The sequence below is a fragment of the Halichoeres trimaculatus genome, unplaced genomic scaffold, assembly GCF_033239565.1.
Source record: "Halichoeres trimaculatus isolate MK-OKI-2021-1 unplaced genomic scaffold, fHalTri1.1 fHalTri1_scaffold_4, whole genome shotgun sequence".
NCBI lineage: Eukaryota > Metazoa > Chordata > Actinopteri > Labriformes > Labridae > Halichoeres > Halichoeres trimaculatus.
This window is the reverse complement of record NW_027437182.1, coordinates 25,730,052-25,752,563: the sequence shown is the minus strand read 5'-3', so window position 1 is coordinate 25,752,563 and position 22,512 is coordinate 25,730,052. Positions and strand designations below refer to the sequence as shown.

The following is a 22,512-nucleotide window of genomic DNA, read 5'->3' as shown; positions in this document are numbered from 1 at the left end:
TGAAAAGTGTGTGTGCGTGTGTGTGTGTGTGTGTGTTAAGCTCTGTGTGTGCTGGGTCTTCCTGCCGCTCTGTGATCACTGGCATATTTAGACTAATCATTGAAGAGGGGGAGCATGTGTCTCTGTGAATATGATCTTGGGTGCTGCATGCTGTTTGTGTGTGTGTGTGTGTGTGTGTGTGTGTGTGTGTGTGTGTGTGTGTGTGTGTGTGTGTGTGTGTGTGTGTGTGTGTGTGTGTGTTTATAACCACAACTCACACAGGGGGCATAAATGTCTCAGGCTGTGCTTGCACACGTGTTGATGTATCCATTTGCAGGAGGCAGAGTTTTACTCTTACAACCACACACACACACACACTCACACACAACCACAACCACACACACACACACACTCACACACACTGAGGGAGAGAGAGGGATGGATTGTCGAGAAAGAGAAGGAGAGAGCATTGAATGGGTTTCTAAATCAGAACCAGAAGTTGAGTGGCGGAGCAGAGGCTCGTTCAGAGGGGGTCGATGTGTGTGTTTCCGGAGTGTGTGTATACGTGTGTATTGCAGATCTGTTTTCTCTGTCTGTCAGGGTGTGTAGGTGAGTTGGTGAGAGGAGGGAGAAAAAGGAGACTAAGTTGAACGGAGTAGTGTGCTAAGTGTGTGAGAGAAAATACCCCGTCCCCCTGCAAACAGAAGTGAGCAGTAAGCATGTTTCACCTCAGCTATTAATCCTTCCTACTGACCAAACAAAAAGAACAGAAGCATCGCTGCCTCCTTCTTCTTCTTCTGTCTTCAAATCTTCCTTTTTACCTCGGCTCCCTCTTCCCCTTTTCTTCCTCTCTGTCTTTCTCCTTTTCTATCTGCTCTGTTTCTCTCCTTCTTGTTCTGTTCTCTCTGTTGCTATCTCTCCCAGCCTTTATCTGCACGTCTCAGTCGTTTGTGTGTGTGTGTGCGCGTTTGTGTGTGTGTGTGTCGTCCCCTCTCTGCTTCTCTCTCTGTGCGTGCTAGCTCTGTGCTATGCTGGCTGAGACGATACTGGGGATATTTCTGTCAGCCTCTATTTATTTATTGATGGTGATGCTGGTGAGAGTTCGCCTGCCTACATGCAAGCTTGTGTTAAGGGAAAGTGAGGTGCTCTCTGGAAATCTTTACCTCCTTTTCCTCCTCTTCGTCATCCCCTCCTCCCTGTTGCTCCTCCAGAGTAAATGTATGTCCACCTCTATTTTAATGACATTGCGGGGCCAACCCAGGAAGTGTTCGCTCTTTGACCTCCAAACTGCCGGATGGGAACTGGCTTTTCTGTGAGGATAAAAGGCAGGGTGTCACTGAAATGGACGTTTAAATCATCCTTGAAAGAGCACCTCCCTGACGCCGCTGCCTCCAACAGCATGCTATGGCAAGCTATGAGCTGCGCTGCCTGGCAACCAAAATATTACCCGGAAGCAAGAATGTAAATAGAGCGCAGAAATGTCAGATCTGATAGTATGTCAGCTCATGCTGATCTCTAGGAGCTCGATGACTGGTGGTCCAGAGGTCAGCAAGCCCAGCAGAGACAGTTTTTCTCTGAGTGTGTCATACAGGGACACACAAGTTCTTCTCAGGAAGAGGTCAACAGAAGAAACCAGCTTTAGGATTTAAATGAAAGCACCACATGATCATGTTTTTGGGGGTAGAGGAAGAGTTGGTTGTTCAGAGGAAGAGTTAGTTGTCTCTTACTTAGGAGGCAGATAGTTGTGTCCCCAGCTGCTACAGCTGCATGCCAATAGCCACATTTCCACCAAGCAGACCGGTTCTGTTTGTCTTGGTAAAGCGTGCATTTTGTGGCGTTTCCACTGACTTATCCCGGGACAGATCCCCAAAAACCGAGACGGGCTGTCCAACTTTTTTGGGACCCTTTTGTGTGGGTGCCAGACTGAACTGATCCGCTCTCTGATGGTGGGGCTACAACACTGCAGACCGTTGATTGGTCAAAAGAATCGTCACTTACCCCGACAGCGGCTGCATTTTCCTGGCAGCACACAGACCTCTCTGTAACAAAGATTGATTGCACTTTGTATCAAAGAGCTACATGCCAATCACAGAGAGGGCGAAATGCTGCATGTCTTCCATCTATGCTCTTTGTTTACTGTGTCGCGTTTTTCTTCTTTGTTGGATTTATTAGCGGGGTAACTGTTTTGTGCTTCTACGGCATCACGCTATTATTTGACAGCTGGGGCTTTCGGTATTCGGCTTACACGCCGCCTACAACAAGAGGGCACAGTTTAGCTGTGGAAACGCAGCAACGCCAAACTGTACTGAACCGACCCAGACTGCTTGGTGGAAACGCGGCTAAAGTGTCCATAGGCAAGACAATGAACCCCAAATTGCTTCTTGTAGCATAGCCAGACAATGAATATATTTGATGTAGATGAGTTAAAACTGATGAGGTCTCAGCACAGCGCCCTCTGCCAATGTGATGCAGTGTCAAGGCACCTTTGAGTGGTCAGAGAGCTAGAAAATTGCTGCCTAAACAGTTCATAAACCCTTTACCACCATTTTACCGAACAGACATTGTTATGGCACGCTGATGTCACAAAGTTTTAAAATCTTTCACAAATTCTCTCCTTTCCGTGGCCTCAGGTAATCCGAAACTGATATGTTAAAGAAACCCCTAAATAAACAATTCTGAGAAAACTTACAGAAAAATTAAGACCAATACAATGGATTGTGACTCAAAAGAAACATTATTTCAAGACAATTTCTGATTTTTTATTTTACTCTACAGTCACCTAAGTGGAAGTTCTTTCGAAAGGTGTTTTTCGGCGCTTGGTGCGTAGTATTTCCATTGGTTTATTGTCACATCAAACCAGGTAGCTCCATATTCATAGACTACAATGTGTTGGCAAAAGTGATGTATTTTGTTTCCAGTTTCTGAAGCTCTTTTCATCAGTTGGGAGATACAGTGTCCTTCATTAAACCTCTCAATATCTCTTACTGTCCCTGGACGTCCTTTCATGGTTCACAGCAGAAAACAGACAGCCTACCCTCACTGTGGCACTAAACTTCAGGAGACGAAACGCATGATTGAGGTGGTTCTTAGTCGAGTCGTGGGGGAACTTTCTTATTTTCTTATTCCTCATCTTTCTCAACCTCTTCTCCACTTCCTAAAATCCTTCCTTCTGACTTTCTCCTTCAGTTTTTCCCTCGCTCCTCAGAGTGCCCCAGGGCCCTCAGAGTTTCAGCAAAGTCCCACAGACCGTCCATTGTCTTGGGAATGTGGTTTTCTGTCTCCCCTCACCTCCTCCTCCTCCACCCCCTGTCTGGCAGGAGTCAGGGTTAGGTGCTGTTTGGCTCCTGGGTCCTCAAGGCCACTGGGTTTAAAAACTCCAAACATGACAAACCCTGTAAGACCTACGCCTGGACGTGATTAAAAGGTGGACACTGCTCAGAGATGACAAACTCATGTTTTTCGTGTCGACGTGTGTGTTGTGTTAAAGCCTGCGAGTGTAGAGATGCTCACTCTGAACAGCTCTGTACACTTGGCTGTTTATTTGATCATGAAGTGCACAAAATGTTTGGTTTGCACTTGTGTAAATTAATGTTTCTGTTAGCTCAAATTAGGATCCAGAAGCAAAAACTCCTTTGAAATCACTTGAATCTGAAAAGGTTTAAAGATTGGTGGACATTTTTCATAACTCAACTTTAAACTAAAAAAAATTTAGATAAAAAGATAAATATTCTTGTTAGTGCTGCTTGAGCTCTCAACACTGTTTCTGTCTGTTATGTTCACTTAGGTCTTCATGTTTTTTTAAATGTGATGCAAAGTGCAAGTGTGAAAACTTTCTTTCCATTTCTATATCTGTCAAAATGTTTGTGTTAGTTCTCGTTTTTAGTGACTTTTAAAGTGTATCTGTTCTTCATGGTTCTGCTCCTGGGATGCAAAATGTGAATCTTTAGACTGTCCTTATAGTGCATGTATGTCTCACACACCCAACCCCCTAATGTCTGGCGCTCAGGAGGACTGGTCCTGTGGGAATGCCTCTTCCTGCCTGAATGAACACACACACACACACACACACACACACACACACACACACACACACACACACACACACACACACACACACACACATACACACACACACACACACACACACACACACACACACACACACACACACACACACACACACAGACCTAGACACACACAGACCTAGACACACACATCCTCTAAATAGAAATGGGTTGAGTAGATCAGACTGGTTTGAGATGGTTTTAAATGTCTGTTCTGTTTTTGTTTGTTGCTCTTCTTAAGTGTCAGACGGACCCATAAAGTGGACGTAGGAGAAGTGTCTTAAAGTCACATGTGCAGGCGTGTGTCTGTTGTTCTAGTACAACAAAATTAACACATTTAGGCTGTGAATATTTTCGTCTTCGGTTTTTCCTCTTCTTCAGTCTCCCCTGCTTACTGCTAACCGAGCTCATTTTTTCACTATTAACACACTATGCTGGATAATAAATGGTAATTTTTGAACTGTTTGGAGCTAAAGACGTACGATTGAAGCTTTGAGGTCCACCACGTTGCTTTAGGCGCTGAGGAATGTGTACAGCCCGAGTGTAACTCCCTCTCCCTCTCTGCTCCCTTTCTCCCTTTCTTTTCTGTGTTCACAGTACTGTACCACCACCTCCCTCTCCCTTTCATTTTGCACCTTCTCAGCTCTGTAGAAATAAAATCCAGTTGTGTGAGCACATCATGAGACACAGCGCAAGAGGGAGAGGGAGAGAGGTAGAGAGGGAGAGAAAAGACACAAGCGCAAGAATATGAAAGAATGCCAAAGAGTAGGGAGGAGGTAGATATTGCTAACAAGGTTGCCAGAGAATCTTTTCATTTTTAATAGTCCCGTAGGAGGTCTGGCTGGTAAAGAGTTATGTTATATTATTAAATCTTGGCAAAGTTTGAACTGCAACAGATTTTAACAGTAGCATGTGTGAAAGCGAGTCTGTAGGTTAGATAAACTGCAGCAAAATAAATGCACAGGACTGTTCAGCTTATGGGCACACAATATTTGCATCTCTGTTTGTCTTCAAGTTTGGTCCTAAAGCTTCGTAGAAAAATCAGGAACTAAAACATTTCCATTAAGTACGTGTGTGTGTTCAGTTGACCAATCAGTTTGACATCGTCACCTTTTCGAGTAAACCCCAGAATTAATTTTGGTTTAACAAATTAGCGAAGCCATCCACCACTAGACGGAGCTGTAGCTCCAGCTGCTATCCAGTTGTTGACAAGCAGGCGGAAAATGGGATTGTGTAGCACCGCTTGGCTTGGAACCTGGTTCAGAAAGCCCAGATAAAGTTGTGAGCTGTAGGTTGTTTGTAAGCTGTGTCTGGTTATCTCAGCCAGAGCATGTAACCAGCACAGGTATGTAAATGTTAACCTGCATGGAGGACCAGAGGCTAGTGCTGCTGGCGCTGCTAACATTCGGCACACTTTACAAACCCACTGACACAGTTACCCGCCGACTCTGTGACGCATGTTTAGTTGTTTTAAATACATTATTCCCAAAGTGTTTTTTGTTATCTTTAGACCTTTTAGCTAGTTGGGATTTGATTTCTGTTAAATGACAAAAACTAGTCTCCTGGGAACATCCCTCATCAAATTTAAAGCTCCCTTAGTAACTTTTGGTTTGTTTTGCGCTGTAATAACTCTGATCAAACAGGAACAGTAACAGAGCTTTGTCTGTTCCTTTAACCAGTTAAACATACAGGTAACCATGAAGAAAACCTGCTCTCTGTTTATTCCGTGTGCAGTTTAGAAGCACACGGATCACTTTACCGGTAAAATGCATAATTGTGAGATTATTTATGAATTATTTGGTCTTTATCTAGATTGTGAATTCTGAAACTTATTAAAATAACCTAGTTTTTTGTGTTTCAGGAAGATATTATTTATTAGATTTCTGTATTAATCCTCCATTATACTGATTTGATGATGGTTGAGTTCAGTTTTTTGTGCTTTAAACTCAAAACAAACACTTAATTACCAGATTTATGATCAGTTTCTGAACGATCCTTAGCGCCTGTTTTCAGCTCGTCTTTTCTCTCATTAAACTCCGTTGTGTTTGTGAAGTTTCATGTAGAGAAGTCTGAGCCGCTGCAGCGTCCAATCAGAGAGTGATATTCAATATGGGGGCATGTCTGTCAGTGAAGAGACTTCCGCAAATCCAGCTCTCCTGTTTCCTCGATCATAGCTCCTCCAATCAGTCTCCTCCATCCTCTCTCCTCTCTCCTCCGAGCACAATTATCAGTTTGGAACAGTCTTCAAAATGGCTACTAAGGAAGTAATTCCTGTGCCGTGGAGGAGATAGGACAGAGGCATGAAAGTAACGCATTGAGACGCACTCATAGTCCTATACGCCTTTGAACCAGGCGTCTCAAACTCAAATTACCTGAGAGACTCTGAGCATCAAATCTCGTCAGATGGTGGTTATTTCAGGTTTTCCACAAAAAAAGAAAAGAAAAAAACATTTAACTGTTTAAAAACTGTATTTTTCAAGATGAATTATTTTACACTCATATTTGTTTTTTCTTGCTGAATGCTTGCTGCTCTCAGACACCTGAGAGCACTTCTTCTCAGGCAGCTGGGCCACATCTGTTCTGGGGGAGGTGGCATTTGAAACCCACAGTATGGCTTGAAGATGGTCATCACAGAGTCTGGACCTATTCTTTAAATTGCCTAGTTTCTTTCTTCCTGGAATACATCATGTTTTGTTGACAGCTCTTCCTTTAGATGTGCAGCTCATTGTGTCCAGTACTTTGCATACTGCTCTGCACATTTAGCTAAATAATGCTGCTCGAGGTTATTTGGCAATTTTCTCTTTTCATATGAGCCAGGCGTGATTAAACACTACGCTCCTACTTCTCCTTTAACACTCTGTGCCTGATATCACATTTTCTTTTGGCCTAATCATGTTTTGTGGACATTAGCAGTGTTATACAGGGCAATAAAGGTGGCTGTTTTTAACCCATGAGCCGTGAGTTTTAGCTATAAACAATCATCAAAAATTTCTGCTGTGGAGTGTAAACAAGGGCAGTTTGGTCAGTGTGTTGTTTATTCCACATCTAATACCTACTTTGCCACAGTTTAGGCATTAAAAAATAAATTTAAAGATAGTGCATCAAGTCAGTCATGCATTTATTAGCTTCTGAAAAGGTAATGGGAGTTGATTTCAGGTCATTTAAAAACCAGCCTAAAATTCCTTACTGTAGCTTTAACAGTCAGATAGACTTCAGCATGAGTGTCCATTTCAGAGATTGTCTTGTGGATGTTGAATTTGTCCTGTTTTTCACGTGAAACTGCAAATTCAGAGCACAAGCAGAATCTTACACATCACAAAACTCCAGACTCAGTCCTGTGAAAATGTGTTTGTTTTCCTGAGCTACAAAGATTCCCCTACACCACTGATTCATTAGGGCTGACATCCAAAGTACAGGAGGAAAAAGAAGAAGAAGGTGTGGTGTGGCTTGTTTCAATGTTTTCCCCCCTGCTTGGTTGTGTAATGCATTTGTTGTCACTACTTCCGAAGGATTTTTTTCTCAGATCAATGAGAACGATCATTTTGCCAATTACCATCCTGCTCTCCTCTCTCTAATTGACATTTTTAAAGTCTTTCTAACATTTTCCTCTTTTTTATTCAACTTTCTATTTCACTCTCACACAATCCTTCAAGATTTTTTTTAACCAATTTACAGAATATTTAGGAGAGAGAAATCCAGTGACAGAATTAAATTAGTCACGAGTTAGTGGAGCATCAGTGGTATCCGTGGTCTACTATAAACACTTTGTAGGATCTAGAAGGTAAATGTATTAACCTACAGAGAACGTATGTCTGCAGATATGTAAATGTCACTCTTGATTTCTAAATGTCAATGTGTGTACAGACTTATATTCACTATATGTGCGTTTATTTGTGGTTGCCTGGTAATATGACTATGTAGCTGGGGGTTTGCATGTGGTGTGGTGTTATAGAGAAACAGCCTCATTGGAAATCTACATGTTCTTTTGCTGTTATTTACAATCACTCCGAGACTCTTAGTGAAATCCTGGGTTTTTATTAAAGACTGATTGTTGATTATTTTGATTTGTTTTATGATAACTGATTTCAGTGTCCAGACTTTTGCTTTCTGGGGTGGCCTTACTGGGTCACTGACATACACAGGGGGTACTTTGTGTACACATTTACACTTATGGCTATGAGTATGGAGTGAAGAATAGAACTTTATTGTCATTGTAACAAGTACAGTGAAATTGAAGTCACAGCAGCAATCAAGAAAACAAAAGTAAGAAAGTGTATAGAAAGTGCAAAAAGGTCCATAAGAAAAAAGATGATGACAGCTTGTCCATCATTGTCCAGTTCAGCCAGCCTCCACCTCCACAGGGTCCAGGACTGTGCTTCTTCAGCAGTCTGTCCACTCTCTGTCTCCTAGATCCTGTCTGCTCACAGCAGGTGAAGCTCTTCCAATGTGGCGTTGGTGTCTGATGTTAGCTCTGTTAGCCATGTCTGTGAATAGCATGATGCTACTCTGCCCTCTGGTATTCCCTCTGTTGCTGGGTTAGCACAGCTAGCTCGTCCATCTTATTGGAGTTAGATCTTATGTTCCCAATAACGATGGATGGAAGGACAGGTCCATGTCCTCACTTCTTACCTCACACCTGAGAACCAGCATGTCGTCCTCACCTCCTTCTCCTCACCTTGTGGGAAGACATCAGGCCTTACACCAGTTAGCATTTACATGCTACAGGCTGCTAACAGCTGATTTCACATGTAAACAATGTGCCCATGGTTACATGTAGGATCTCCAGACAAACACAGGAGAAAAAGTAGTAAAAATATCACTGAAGCCACAAAAAGTTTGGTGTCCATTACCAAGAAATGAGCCAAACAAAGTAATGATCCACTCCAAATACAAAGATTACAAAAAAGAGATGAAAAAATTACAAGAAACGGACAAAGAAGAGAGAGCTGCTGCAAAAGGCAGCCATAGCCAACAGGGCGGCGCATAGCAACCAACAAAAGTCTGATCAAAGATACTTTGTCATGCATGCTCTATATGATATGAATCTTCCATTCACCCTATAAGTCACAGTTGCCTCAAATATTAACAGTGGCAATAACAGGAAAAATAGATCTGCTTGTACATGGCATATTCTGTTTATGACAAAAATGTTGCAGCATACCTGTATGTGTTTAGGTGCATCATCACCTGTGAAATGGCCTTTGAGGGGGTGATGTACCAGCTTTACCCTGATCTGTAGCCTCCCTGACCTGCAGAGCTGAGCTTTGGCTAAAGCCCCACTGGAAACGGACTCCATGTCTGGACTCAGTGAATAAAATCCGCCGTGGCGTGACACTAGACACTCTTTTCTGAGGATAAGAGGGAGATCAAGCATGTTAAAATCATTTCTCAGACACTTTTGCTCCCTCCCTCAGTCAAATTTTACACACCTTTCATTCCTTTACTGTTTTTTCACATAAGTTTTTTTCTCCAAGCTCCAAGCACCCAGTTATTCCCTAATTAGCAGAATTAATAATCTTCAATTAGGCATATAGCTTTGTGTGTATAAGTCTTACTTTTTCATTTTGTGTGTGTGTAAGAGAGTGTCTGTGTGAGTATTTGCGCGTGTGGACAAGTGTCATCATGACACCCTGTCCCCTAGTTCTCTGGTGGCTTTCCACCCAACACCAACTGCCTAATGAGGGAGTGAAAGGCCACAGGCAGGGGGGGTTGGGGGCTACATGTGTGTGTGTGCAATGTCAGTGTATGTGTGTGTTTGTGTTTGTGTGTGTAATTAAAGAGCAGTGCCAGCAGGGGGGACCTATGTTGGAAGGGGTCACCAGAGCGAGCAGCAGGCCATCGCCAACCTTTGGTCATTATCTACCGCCAATAAAAGCCATTGTGTGTGTGTGTGTGTGTGTGTGTGTGTGTGTGTGTGTGTGTGTGTGTGTGTGTGTGTGTGTGTGTGTGTGTGTGTGTGTGTGTGTGTGTGTGTGTTTACTTGTGTATATATGTCAGGAGGGTGGGTGCTAAATTGCTTTACATCAATACTGTATGTGGTCTGTGCACTCATTTGTGTCAATTCCACTTAACGTATGATTTGGAGGTAAATCTTCAGCTGAGTTAAGCCCCTCCTGCTGGGGATGGCTTGTGTGATTTCTCATGATGTAACTTAAATTTGCATTCATAATTTGAGGAATACTCACCGTCCTTCTGTTTGTCATTGAGTCAAAAAAAAATTCAGGTAATAAAAACATCTATTGTAGTTTTCAATGTATTTAAAAGACTAAAAGAAACATGAATGTCCACCATTAAAATCACTGTTTTTTAAAAAAAGTGTGTGTGTTTGTGTGTGTGTGTGTGTTTGTGTGTGTGTGTGTGTGTGTGTGTGTGTGTGTGTGTGTGTGTGTGTGTGTGTGTGTGTGTGTGTGTGTGTGTGTGTACCTAAATCAGCCAACCGTGTTGTACTACCTGTATGTTGCTATGCTGCGTTTGCATATAGACCTTTACGAAGTGGATCGTTATCCCCTTGCATTAGCTAAAAATGCGAACAACAACAGGCGCTTTGGCTAAAGGACTTTCAGACTGTGTTTTCAACCATAGACAGTAAAAAAAATAGGCGTCCTGTTGCTCGTCTTAAAGTGAGGTCTCCACAAAAACTGCTCCCCCTGGTGGCTGGCTGCGGTGAAGGTTAAAAAATCCGGCTTCCCAGCCATTCCAGATGGGCTGTGGTCAAACTTTAAAGAATTAATACTCCTTGTAGAAATGTTTCTCACGTCCGATTGTTGTGGTGATTTGAAGATATAATTTGGCTGCCTTGTATTCAAGTCCTCTTTTTTCTGAAAAGTTTTGTTTTCATTAGTTAAACGAGGTTAAAAACTAGGTTTTATGTAACGTTTAACGATGATTGACAGCTGCCATTCTCATGTATTTTTTTCGGGGATTGTGAAAGATGTTGGGAGTTACAGTCAGGAAGTGATTAGACTCTCAAAAGATGAAAAAATATATATTGTTTTTGTCACCCAGCCCCACTCAGATTCTCCCAGAATCCCTTATTGTCTCTACTGCGCAGACTCTCATTCGAAAAAATGTGACTGCTGTTTGAAATACACACCTTTTGTTTTCTTAATAAACATTTTTTATTTCTATTAAACAACCAGGTTTTAACATTGAAGTCAATTTGTTCAATCACAGAATTTCAAACACAAGTTTGACTTTAAGTTGTCCTACAACCATTTCTCACAGGTTTTTGTTTGCTTATTTTCCTTTCTTCGTCTGTGTTGTTTTGTCTGTCATGTGGTATGGATCCCTCGCCTTCATTCTGTCAGCTGCCATCAGCCCACAGAGAGTCACCACATCAATATCATGTTTACACGCGGCAGAAATTGACAACAGAATTGTCTGTGTTTCTGCATTTGTTTGTTTCATCTCAGAGCAGCTTTTTTTCCAGGCAGCTGTGTGCATGTATGTGTGTTTATTGATGCCATCTGCACTCCAGAGTGTGTTGTCTCTTCTGTCAGGTAGTGTGTGTGTGTGTGTGTGTGTGTGTGTGTGTGTGTGTGTGTGTGTGTGTGTGTGTGTGTGTGTGTGTGTATGTGTGTGTATGTGTGTGTGTGTGTGTGTGTGTGTGTGTGTGTGTGTGTGTGTGTGTGTGTGTGCCAGAGAGAATAGCCATGAATGGTAAGCCTGTGAAAAAGCAGCGGGAGTAAAAGCATGTGCTCCAGGGCTGCAGGGGGAGAGCCAGGCGACGTCCCCCCAGCCACAGAGCCTTCCCCCTGGGCATCCAGCTCTGAGCAGTGCCTGGGTAGCTCGGAGGCTGCTTCGGGCTCCAGGGGCTGCTAATGCTTGGGAGGAGAAGATGCTTGGGAGAAGAAGATGCTTGGGAATCAGAGTCGATTGGGAGCAGAGATATGTGTATGTGTGTTTGTTTGTGTTTGTGTGTGTTCTGTGGGGGGATCCCAGGCAGATTTGTTTACTGGTAATTAATTCACCTGATTGACATAACAGCTGCTGGAGCTATGGGAAGGCAAAGGCACGGGTGCATTTGTGTGTTGGTGCATAATATATGCAGTATGCCTTCATACAATCCATCCATCCATCCATCTTCTTCCGCTTATCCGGGGTCGGGTCGCGGGGGCAGCAGCTTAAGCAGGGATGCCCAGACTTCCCTCTCCTTAGCCACTTCGGCCAGCTCTTCCGGGGGGATCCCAAGACGTTCCCAGGCCAGCCGAGAGACGTAGTCTCCCCAGCGTGTCCTGGGTCTGCCCCGGGGTCTCCTCCCGGTGGGACGTGCCCTGAACACCTCACCAGGGAGGCGTCCGGGAGGCATCCGTACCAGATGCCCAAGCCACCTCATCTGGCTCCTCTCAACGCGGAGGAGCAGCGGCTCTACTCCGAGCTCCTCCCGAATAGCCGAGCTTCTCACCCTATCTCTAAGGGAGAGCCCGGCCACCCTACGGAGGAAGCTCATTTCGGCCGCTTGTACCCGCGATCTTGTTCTTTCGGTCACTACCCAAAGCTCATGACCATAGGTGAGGGTGGGAACGAAGATCGACCGGTAAACAGAGAGCTTTGCCTTCCGGCTCAGCTCCCTCTTCACCACGACAGACCTGTGCAGAGTCCGCATTACTGCAGACGCTGCACCGATCCGCCTGTCGATCTCTCGCTCCATCCTTCCCTCACTCGCGAACAAGACCCCGAGATACTTAAACTCCTCCACTTGGGGCAGGATCTCGTCCCCGACCTGAAGAGGGCAGTTCACCCTTTTCCGGCTGAGGACCATGGACTCGGATTTGGAGGTGCTGATTCTCATCCCAGCCGCTTCACACTGGGCTGCGAACCGATCCAGAGAGAGTTGGAGGTCACGGCTTGATGGAGCCAACAGGACCACATCATCTGCAAAAAGCAGTGATCCAATCCTGAGGTCACCAAACCGGACCCCCTCAACACCCTGGCTGCGCCTAGAAATTCTGTCCATAAAAGTTATGAACAGAATCGGTGACAAAGGGCAGCCCTGGCGGAGTCCAACTCTCACTGGAAACGAGTCCGACTTACTGCCAGCGATGCGGACCAAGCTCTGGCACCGGTCGTACAGGGAACGGACGGCTCGTAACAAGCAGCCCGACACCCCATACTCCCGGAGAACCCCCCACAGGACTCCCCGAGGGACACGGTCGAATGCCTTCTCCAAGTCCACAAAACACATGTGGACAGGTTGGGCAAACTCCCATGCACCCTCGAGGACCCTGCTGAGGGTATAGAGCTGGTCCACAGTTCCACGGCCAGGACGAAAACCACATTGCTCCTCCTGAATCCGAGGCTCAACTAACCTACGGACCCTCCTCTCCAGTACCCCCGAATAGACCTTACCAGGGAGGCTGAGGAGTGTGATCCCCCTGTAGTTGGAACACACCCTCCGGTCCCCCTTCTTAAAAAGAGGGACCACCACCCCGGTCTGCCAATCCAAAGGCACTGCCCCCGATGTCCACGCGATGTTGCAAAGTCGTGTCAGCCAAGACAGACCCACAACATCCAGGGCCTTAAGGAACTCTGGGCGGATCTCATCCACCCCCGGGGCCCTGCCACCGAGGAGCTTTTTAACCACCTCGGCGACTTCAACCCCAGAGATGGAAGAGCCCACCCCATCATTCCCAGACCCTGCTTCCTCCAAGGAAGACGTGCCGGTGGGATTGAGGAGGTCTTCGAAGTATTCCTTCCACCGATCCACAACATCCCGAGTCGAGGTCAGCAGCGCACCGTCCCCACTGAGCACAGTGTTTACAGTGCACTGCTTCCCCCTCCTGAGATGCCGGATGGTGGTCCAGAACCTCTTCGAAGCCGTCCGGAAGTCGTTTTCCATGGCCTCACCGAACTCCTCCCATGTCCGGGTTTTTGCCTCGGCAACCGCCGAAGCTGCATTCCGCTTGGCCTGTCGGTACCTGTCTGCTGCCTCGGGAGTCCCACACGCCAAAAAGGCGCGATAGGACTCCTTCTTCAGCTGGACGGCATCCCTCACCACTGGTGTCCACCAGCGGGTTCGGGTGTTACCGCCCCGACAGGCACCAACCACCTTACGGCCACAGCTCCGATCGGCCGCCTCAACAATGGAGGCACGGAACAAAGCCCATTCAGACTCAATGTCCCCTACCTCCCCCGGAACACAGTTGAAGCTCTCCCGGAGGTGGGAGTTAAAGCTCTCTCTGACGGGAGACTCTGCCAGACGTTCCCAGCAGACCCTCACGATACGTTTGGGTCTACCAGGTCTGACCGGCATCTTCCCCCACCATCCGAGCCAACTCACCACCAGGTAGTGATCAGTTGACAGCTCCGCCCCTCTCTTTACCCGAGTGTCCAAGACATGCGGCCGCAAGTCCGATGACACGACTACAAAGTCGATCATCGAACTGCGGCCTAGGGTGTCCTGGTGCCAGGTGCACATATGGACACCCTTATGCTTGAACATGGTGTTTGTTATGGACAATCTGTGACGAGCACAGAAATCCAACAACAAAGCACCACTCGGGTTCAGATCGGGGGGGCCGTTCCTCCCAATCACACCCCTCCAGGTCTCACTGTCATTGCCGACATGAGCATTGAAGTCCCCCAGTAGGACGAGGGAATCCCCAGACGGAGCACTCTCAAGCACTCCCTCCAAGGACTCCAAAAAGGGTGGATACTCTGAACTGCTATTTGGACCATAGCCACAAACAACAGTCAGGATCCGTCCCCCCACCCGAAGGCGGAGGGAGGCTACCCTCTCGTCCACTGGGGTAAACTCCAACGTACAGGCACTGAGCCGAGGGGCAATGAGTATCGCCACCCCTGCCCGCCGCCTCTCATCAGCGGCAACTCCAGAGTGGAAGAGAGTCCAACCCCTCTCGAGAAGGCTGGTTCCAGAGCCCTTGCTATGTGTCGAGGTGAGACCGACTATATCTAGCCCGAATTTCTCAGCCTCGCGCACCAGCTCAGGCTCCTTCCCCGCCAGAGAGGTGACGTTCCACGTCCCTAGAGCTAGCTTCTGCAGCCGAGGATCAGTCCGCCAAGGTCCCTGCCTTCGGCTGCCGCCCAACTCACTTTGCACCCGACCCCTATGGCCCCTCCTGCAGGTGGTGAGCCCACGGGAAGGGGGTCCCACGTTGCCTCTTCGGGCTGTGCCCGGCCGGGCCCCATGGGAGTAGGCCCGGCCACCAGGCGCTCGCCATCGAGCCCCACCCCCAGGCCTGGCTCCAGGAGGGGGCCCCGGTGACCCACGTCCGGGCAAGGGAAACGTTGAACCATTTCTGTTTGTCATCATTAGGGGTCTTTGTGAGCTACTCTTTGTCTGGTCCCTCCCCTAGGACCTGTTTGCCATGGGAGACCCTACCAGGGGCATAAAGCCCCGGACAACTTAGCTCCTAGGATCATTGGGACACGCAAACCCCTCCACCACGATAAGGTGGTAGCTCACAAATGGAGGGGGCCTTCATACAAGTCATTGTGAATGTGTGTGAAAGTGTGTGTGAAAGCATACTTTGCTGCATATCTGTCACGTGTTGGATGCAGGATGTATGTCCCACCATTGGGGCATTTCCAGGGTTGGGACTGAGGGTTCCTGGCAGAGCAGCTCAGCAGCTCTCCGTCTTCCATCGATTAGACCCGTCTGTCGGCCGACAGCCCTGCTTACGCACTCCTGCCTCCCTGCTAATCTTTATAGAGTTGACTCCACTGACAGAGTTATTGGAGCACTTGAAGCTGAGGAGAGAGGAGGAGGAGGAGAAAGAGGGCCGTGACAGGAGGACAAATTGGAGAGATGGTAGGAGAGGATGATGGCATTTCTGGTTTGGTAATAGAAGGTCAGAGAGATGCACATCTGCAAGCATCAGAAACTACGTGTTTAAACAAAAAGAGACACTCAATCTATACATGCACACCTCTGTTTAAACCTGCATGTATGTCAGTTTTAATTGAGGGCCAAGCCTTTTCATAATTAAGCTTCAGTCCTTTCTTTGCATACTTCTTGCATCAAGGACAAGTTCTTTACATTAGCAGCCGACAGCCCGTCTGCTTTTTCAGCTGTATTCACAGTTTTTGCTTTTTTATTTTTTTGTTGGAGCTATGGAGCAGAGAAAGAGAGGCTGAAGCAGATATAAACAAAAGAGTGAGAGACACACAGAGCCCTTGAGTGAAAAATGTAAGCGAAAGAAGAACTGGACTGGACTGTTTGTGCATGTGAAAACTTTGTGTGCACGGCCAAAGGGCGCCAGTGTTGACTTTTAACATTTTTATGTGTTTGTGAACACTTTACAGTGTTTCTGTGTGTGTTTTGGGTGTAAGGAGTTTGTGTGTGTGTGTGTGTGTTTGGGAGGAGGGGGGTCACAGAGCACTATAGTCTGATCAGGCAGGTCAGGCTGAACCCCTGTGATCAGACAGAAACACAAGCTTCAGCACACACACACATTTTCACAGACACACTCACACAGGCACTAACAGGTCGGTATCAGTGTTGTTGTGGCCAGCAGGTAGCAGTGTGTTGGCCTGCTTGTCTGGACCCAGATAACAGCAGATCCATTACCCCCTGGAAGCTGAGGTCTGATCGCCGGACAGATAGAGCCGCTCACTCACTGTCTGTGGGCAAACCGGTCAGCCAGCGAATCAGCGTGCTTCCAACATGGAGCTAAAGAGGATCACAACCAGGGGCATGAGGAGAGCAGACCCCCTCTGTTAGAGGGGATGATCAAATGTGTGCTTGAGATCACTTCACAAAGAGAACTGCTATTGTTTCTTTTAACTTGTAACAACATTCACCAATGCCTGTGTTATTGCTCTGTGTTGGTCGGTGGTGTGAGCTTATTTTAGCTCAGCATTTTAAGTCTGGCTGTAAGTGATACATCCTCTCCTTTCATTAAAATGTGAAGTCAAAATAAGGCAAACACATTGTGTTGGTAGTTTATTTTGTAGGATTGACTTCAGGCCTCTTCCAGCAACCAAAACACGTTAGACCTCTCCATAAAGATAAAGGTCCTTGAGGTTGGTCCAGTCAAGCTATTGTTTGACTGTCGTACTTCATTTACTAATGTCATATAGCTGAGTTAGATTAGCCCTCAAAGCTTTTTGTTTGCTTTCTTGTGGACATAAAATAATTTCTTCCTGTCACCACCAAGCAGAGATGGGTACCTTTCACATTTGAAAAGACATGGCACCGATGCCCGGTACCTGGCAATTGGTGTCGGTACTAAATGGTACCAATTTTCTGTACTTTTGTGCGTTTATTTGTTTACAATAAAATCTCAAAGATTTATTTCTCAGCATATAAACTTGTAATGCCATGTCCAGCATGGAAAATCACCAACTTTCCCACACCCTCACAGTCACAAGTTTACTTTTAGGTACTATAAAACGGTACCATTTGATTTTGCATGAATTGGTACTCTGTACTAGACTGAGGTGCCGTTTACACGACAACGGTTTAAGTGTGAAATGCAAAAGTTTTGTTGCGTTTCAGCCTCGCCTTCACATGGAAACAGCGTTTCAGCCGACCTAAAACGCAAACGTTTGAAAACGGCCTCCAGAGTGGGACTTTTCTGAAACGCTGCTGACCGACACCGTTGCCGTGTAAACAGTAAGCCGGCGTTTTCAGTTGAAACGCTGATGTCACACTCCGCCTCGTGCGAGTGAATACAACAGGACAACAGTGCCGTTGGTACGATCGTTGCGAATTACCATGTTGTGCTTGTGCTGCTCAATCTGCTGTATCTACTGACTGTCTTCACACAAAAAGTGCATCTTTTGCTCCACTTTTTAACTTCGTATTCCCCAATACACCAGATAATGGGCTCAAGTCTACTTCAGTGGAGATCTCCCCAGAAGCTGCTTCTCGACAAAACAGTTATAGCACCACCTACAGGCCTGGCATGCTTACTACAGCGTTTTCAGTCTATCGGCGTTTCCGTGTAAACGCAGATTTTTTTTCACTGCATTTTAGGGTTTCCAGATGAAATGTTGTCGTGTAAACGGGGCCTGAATTTGGTTGGTACCTATATAAGTACCATATTTATTACCCCTGCCTACCACAAGTCTGCTTTTCATAGTGCACACAGAGGGTGGCTTAGTTATTATGCTGATAGGCGATTAATTATAAAATGACTTCATTACTAATTTGTTTATTTTTACAGTTCTTACATATTGATCAGTAGAACTCTATGTTTTCTTGTTCACAGATCATAAAGGTGCAGGATTTTTTCTCTAAAAGCTAGAAGTTTCCCATTTAACATTCATTTTTAAAAATTGTATGATTTACTTAAAATCTTAATCATCCCGTTTTTCCTCTTTTTCATTTTTTTTATTATACCCAATAAAGCTAACCAGCTAAGTGCTACAGCCTAAGTGTTTCCATACAGGAATTTGAGCTGTACCAGTGTCTTTGTCTGCGTTTTGGACTTGGGTGACTACTGTTTGTTTCTTTCTGTTTAAAAATCCACAGTTGTTAATACTAACAGAAAACTTGCTGGTGTCTAAGACGTTCAGAATGCAAAGCTTCGACTTTTCAAAGTGCCTCCAAATTCCTTGCAGAGACTTTAAAAAGAGCATCAGTGAGTTTGTCCCTCTCTTGGGTATACACTTTCCATTATGATTGAAATTTTTGCACATCCAACAGACTAAATCCTGGAAAAGAGAAAAACTGCACAGAGCTTCAGATTTCTAGAAAACCGACCAAGTGATTGATCATGAAGATCGTTTAAGTTACTGAAGAGGTGAAGGACGTATGGATAGCTACAGAATGAGACTAAAGAGTTGACACGGCGCAGGTTTGTGTGCATAGAGAAAGAAAGAGAAAGACAGAGTAGCAAACACAGCAGCTATCAAAAGCCACAGGCTGCTCTAAACTCTGTTTCGTCTTTTTTTCTTTTCTTTCTTTTTTCTTATCTCTCTCCACCTCTTTTCACTTCTCTCCCCCTCTCTCTCTCTCCCTCTTCCTCTCTCCATGCTCCCTGGCCATGCTGATGATTGACGGCCTGAGGGTTTTAATGGGCACTGGAGAGCAGGAGCTGAGGTCGGGGTTGTCATGGCAACTAGGAGAAGGGGCCTTTTGCTGCTGCTTCACCTGAGTACTGTGGAGCCTCGTTGGCTGGTCGAGGCAGCCACACACGCACACACACACACACACACACACACACACACACACACACACACACACACACACACACACACACACACACACACACACACACACACACACACACACACACACACACACACACACACACACACACACATACTTGCAAGCCAGCACCACTTCCATTCACTTTTCCTGCTCTCCTGCCATTCTTCCTGATACCTCTGGCCTCCTTTCTTCCTTTTTACACTTTCATTTCCATCCCCCTTTTTCTCTTCTTTTTCTCCCTGATTCCTCAGTAGATGATGCTCAGGCCACAGCTGGCACACTCTGTTTGTGTTGTAGCATGTGTGTGTCTAATTTTTTTATTTTTTTCGCCATCCCTTTGTTCAGTAGCAGCTAACTACGACACAGTTAACTAAGGACGATGAGGTCAGAGGATTTGTATTTTCTCTGTTTGTAAGAGCTTTATCGAGCATATTTTACACACTTAAATTAATTCTCTTATTTCAGTTACAACGGGTTTTGTGTACAAGAGACTCAGTGTAAAAACGCCTGTACCTGATGTTTGTAGCATCAAGTATTCAGGGGAATCCCTTTAGCCAGCAATTAGCCACATCCGGGTACAAACACTAAGAGGGATTGTGTCTGATTGTATCATTTGCAAATTCTTTCAGTGATATTCAGCCCACTAAGTTTTGCAGCTTGTGACTGAGATGAGCTGCCACATCGCCACTCTGTGCTGCGCAGAGCTGTGCTGTATCCTGTCATCCTGACGGTGCTAAATTTTACCCACGTACAGTGTATGATGAGCTGGATGGAGAGACAGTGCCTATCATCCATGGAGTTGATTTATGCTAGATGTGACAAAAATGTATCAGCTTATGTTCAGCTTATGTCCTGGAGTGGCCAACCACAAAGCCTGTTGAAAAAATAAATAACTATAACACTGTTGTGTGTAACGCCCTGGTAAATACATGCATTTGCAACAACATGAAAGCAAAAAGTTGCCACATTTAGATTGTACAATCTTTGCATACACACAGTAAACGTCACATTCACACTCACTTCACTGCTCTGCTGTTGCATACACTGCCTCTGTCACTTCCTCGGCAACCAAAAGACTTCCCCCAACCACTGTGCCTCTAGGTTTCACACTGAAGACAAAGTGTAACCAAGGGCATGGAAGTTCTGCCTTGAGTCATGGTGTTAAAGAAGCTACAGACACTGTTTTGCCTCTGTTTAGCCTTTGTTACTACCTCTGCTGGTGGCTTAATGGCAGAGTGACTCTGTCCTGCAATTCCACCTTTTCTACAGAGAGGACAGATAACAGAAAACTGAAAATGGAGAGAAGTGCTTTGAACCTGCTGAGTAAAAGGAGCAAGAGTCAAGAAAACTGTAGAGGGAGATTTTGAGTCAGCAGAAAGGTTCCCAGCCAGAATAAGATCATAAACATTTGTGTTTTTGAAAAATAAATAGAGCAGAAAACTACACACACACTAACACAAACAATGTGTCAGCGGTGTTATTGGGCTTCTGTATCAAACGATATACTATCAAATAACACAATCAAGTGATAAACAAGTGATGATTTGTATATCAGGCTCCCCTCTGCTGTTTGCAAACTGCTGAAATATCATCAGTAACTTTTTACAGGCTGGTCACTTGACTATAAGCTTCTTTGCTTTCTTGTTAAGAAAAAACTCTTGACATCTTCTTGCTTGTGTACTTTTGGGGCTGGAAGAAACATGCTCTTCACACACACACACACACACACACACACACACACACACACACACACACACACACACATATATATAGAGCGCAGAGCACTACAGCGGCATCTTAAGCAAACCGTTCTTCACTGTCCGACCTCTCATCACCCTTTGAGAGATCCATCGGTCTCTTCTTCTCTCCTTGTCCATCGCTCTTGTTCACCAGCTCCCTTATTCTCTCTCTGTCTTTTTCCCGCTCTCTGTTTGTGTCTGACTCCTGTGGACGCATCCGTGTCCACACTCTGTACATCTCCGTAGATTTGTTCAGAGTCCCGAAGCTTCACACCCTCTTACCAGAGCAGGGTTTTATTTTTGTGTGTGTGTGTGTGTGACCTCTATTATGGCCCCAGGGCCTGTTAGTTAGTGTCTGGGCCGTGTGGGTCAGCCAACGGATGGAGGGATTGTTTGCGCTGGATGTGAGTGAAGCTCTTGATTTGATGGGGGAGGGGCTGGTGGAGTGTGTGTGTGTGGGTGATTGTAGATTTTGTGTAGAGTCTTGAGCAGCTGATTGTTTTTGTGAAATTCAAATGCAGCAATAACCACTTTAAAACTTGACTTGACAGCCAAACTTGACTCCATGGCTTGACAGAAAAAGTTTACCAGGGTGACTTCTAGTCTACTCTGTGTGTGCTCTGACCCTGTGGGAACAATGAAGGTGCAATAAGCAGTTATGATCAAAAACAAACATTCTGCTCAACTGCCAGTTGAAAGAGTGAAGCTAATGTAGAGGAGCAAAAAACTGCAGTTCCTTGAGTGTCCACTTGGGTCTGAACACTGAAGAAGTGGCGATTGCTCTAAGACTGCAAGGGAAGCTCAGCTTCCCCTAAAATGTCCCCAAAAAAGTGGTGATATGTTCTGCTGTGTGTACATTTCATTGACAAAATATGTGCTAGAATTCCTTCATCTTTTGTTCAGAATCAGCTACCTATCACAGGTAACTGGCTCCACCTCCTTCTCATTCATCCCCGCAGCGTCTCAGCGCTTTAACACAGTCGGACGCTGAGCGTCTTCTGACTTCAGTGGGGAAACATAGAGTGGGTTGTTCCACTGTAAAAAACTGGACGGTCATTGGATAAACGCTGGGCTTTGTCCCGCCCATCAGACGCTCATGAGACAGTGGGCTGGCCTGGACGCTGGGCTTTTGCATGATGATTGGATGATCTGTCTGAGGCCGAATCCCTTTTTGATTGACAGTGAAATGAGCCAGTCAGCAATCTTTAAGTGTAACCCTCCACCAGAGCATCTTCTGTAGAGAGGAGCTTCTCCTGTTTAAAGCAGCTCAAGTTTTACACCTGCAACACAATGGGCCTAGGCCGTTTAATCAGTCTAGCTCTGCTCGCCATTGAGAAAACACAGGTAAAAAACACCTGGTTGGTACGACAGGGTCACAGATCATTTTCTTGTAAAGGAACGGGGTAGAATTTACGTTTAAATAAATAAAAAATTTACGATGTAGGCCAGAAAAAACTACCCATCCTTGACTGACCAGCAGCCGCCACTGCACTCAAGGCAGGGGGTGTGGCTAGTTTAAGATCCAGTGAGGTTCGTTGTAGTCCGCAAACAAGTTTAAGTCATCATTGGTAATATGGCAGCTGATATATTTGGGCCTCAAAAAGCTATTTAG

General features: G+C 45.6%; 1 protein-coding gene across 1 annotated transcript in view; it reads left to right on the top strand.

The window, feature by feature from the left end:
* The window catches only part of ssbp4 (single stranded DNA binding protein 4), a 105,138-nt gene that overhangs the window by 55,352 nt on the left and 27,274 nt on the right, over positions 1–22,512 (top strand). The gene's annotated exons all lie outside the window — the stretch shown is intronic.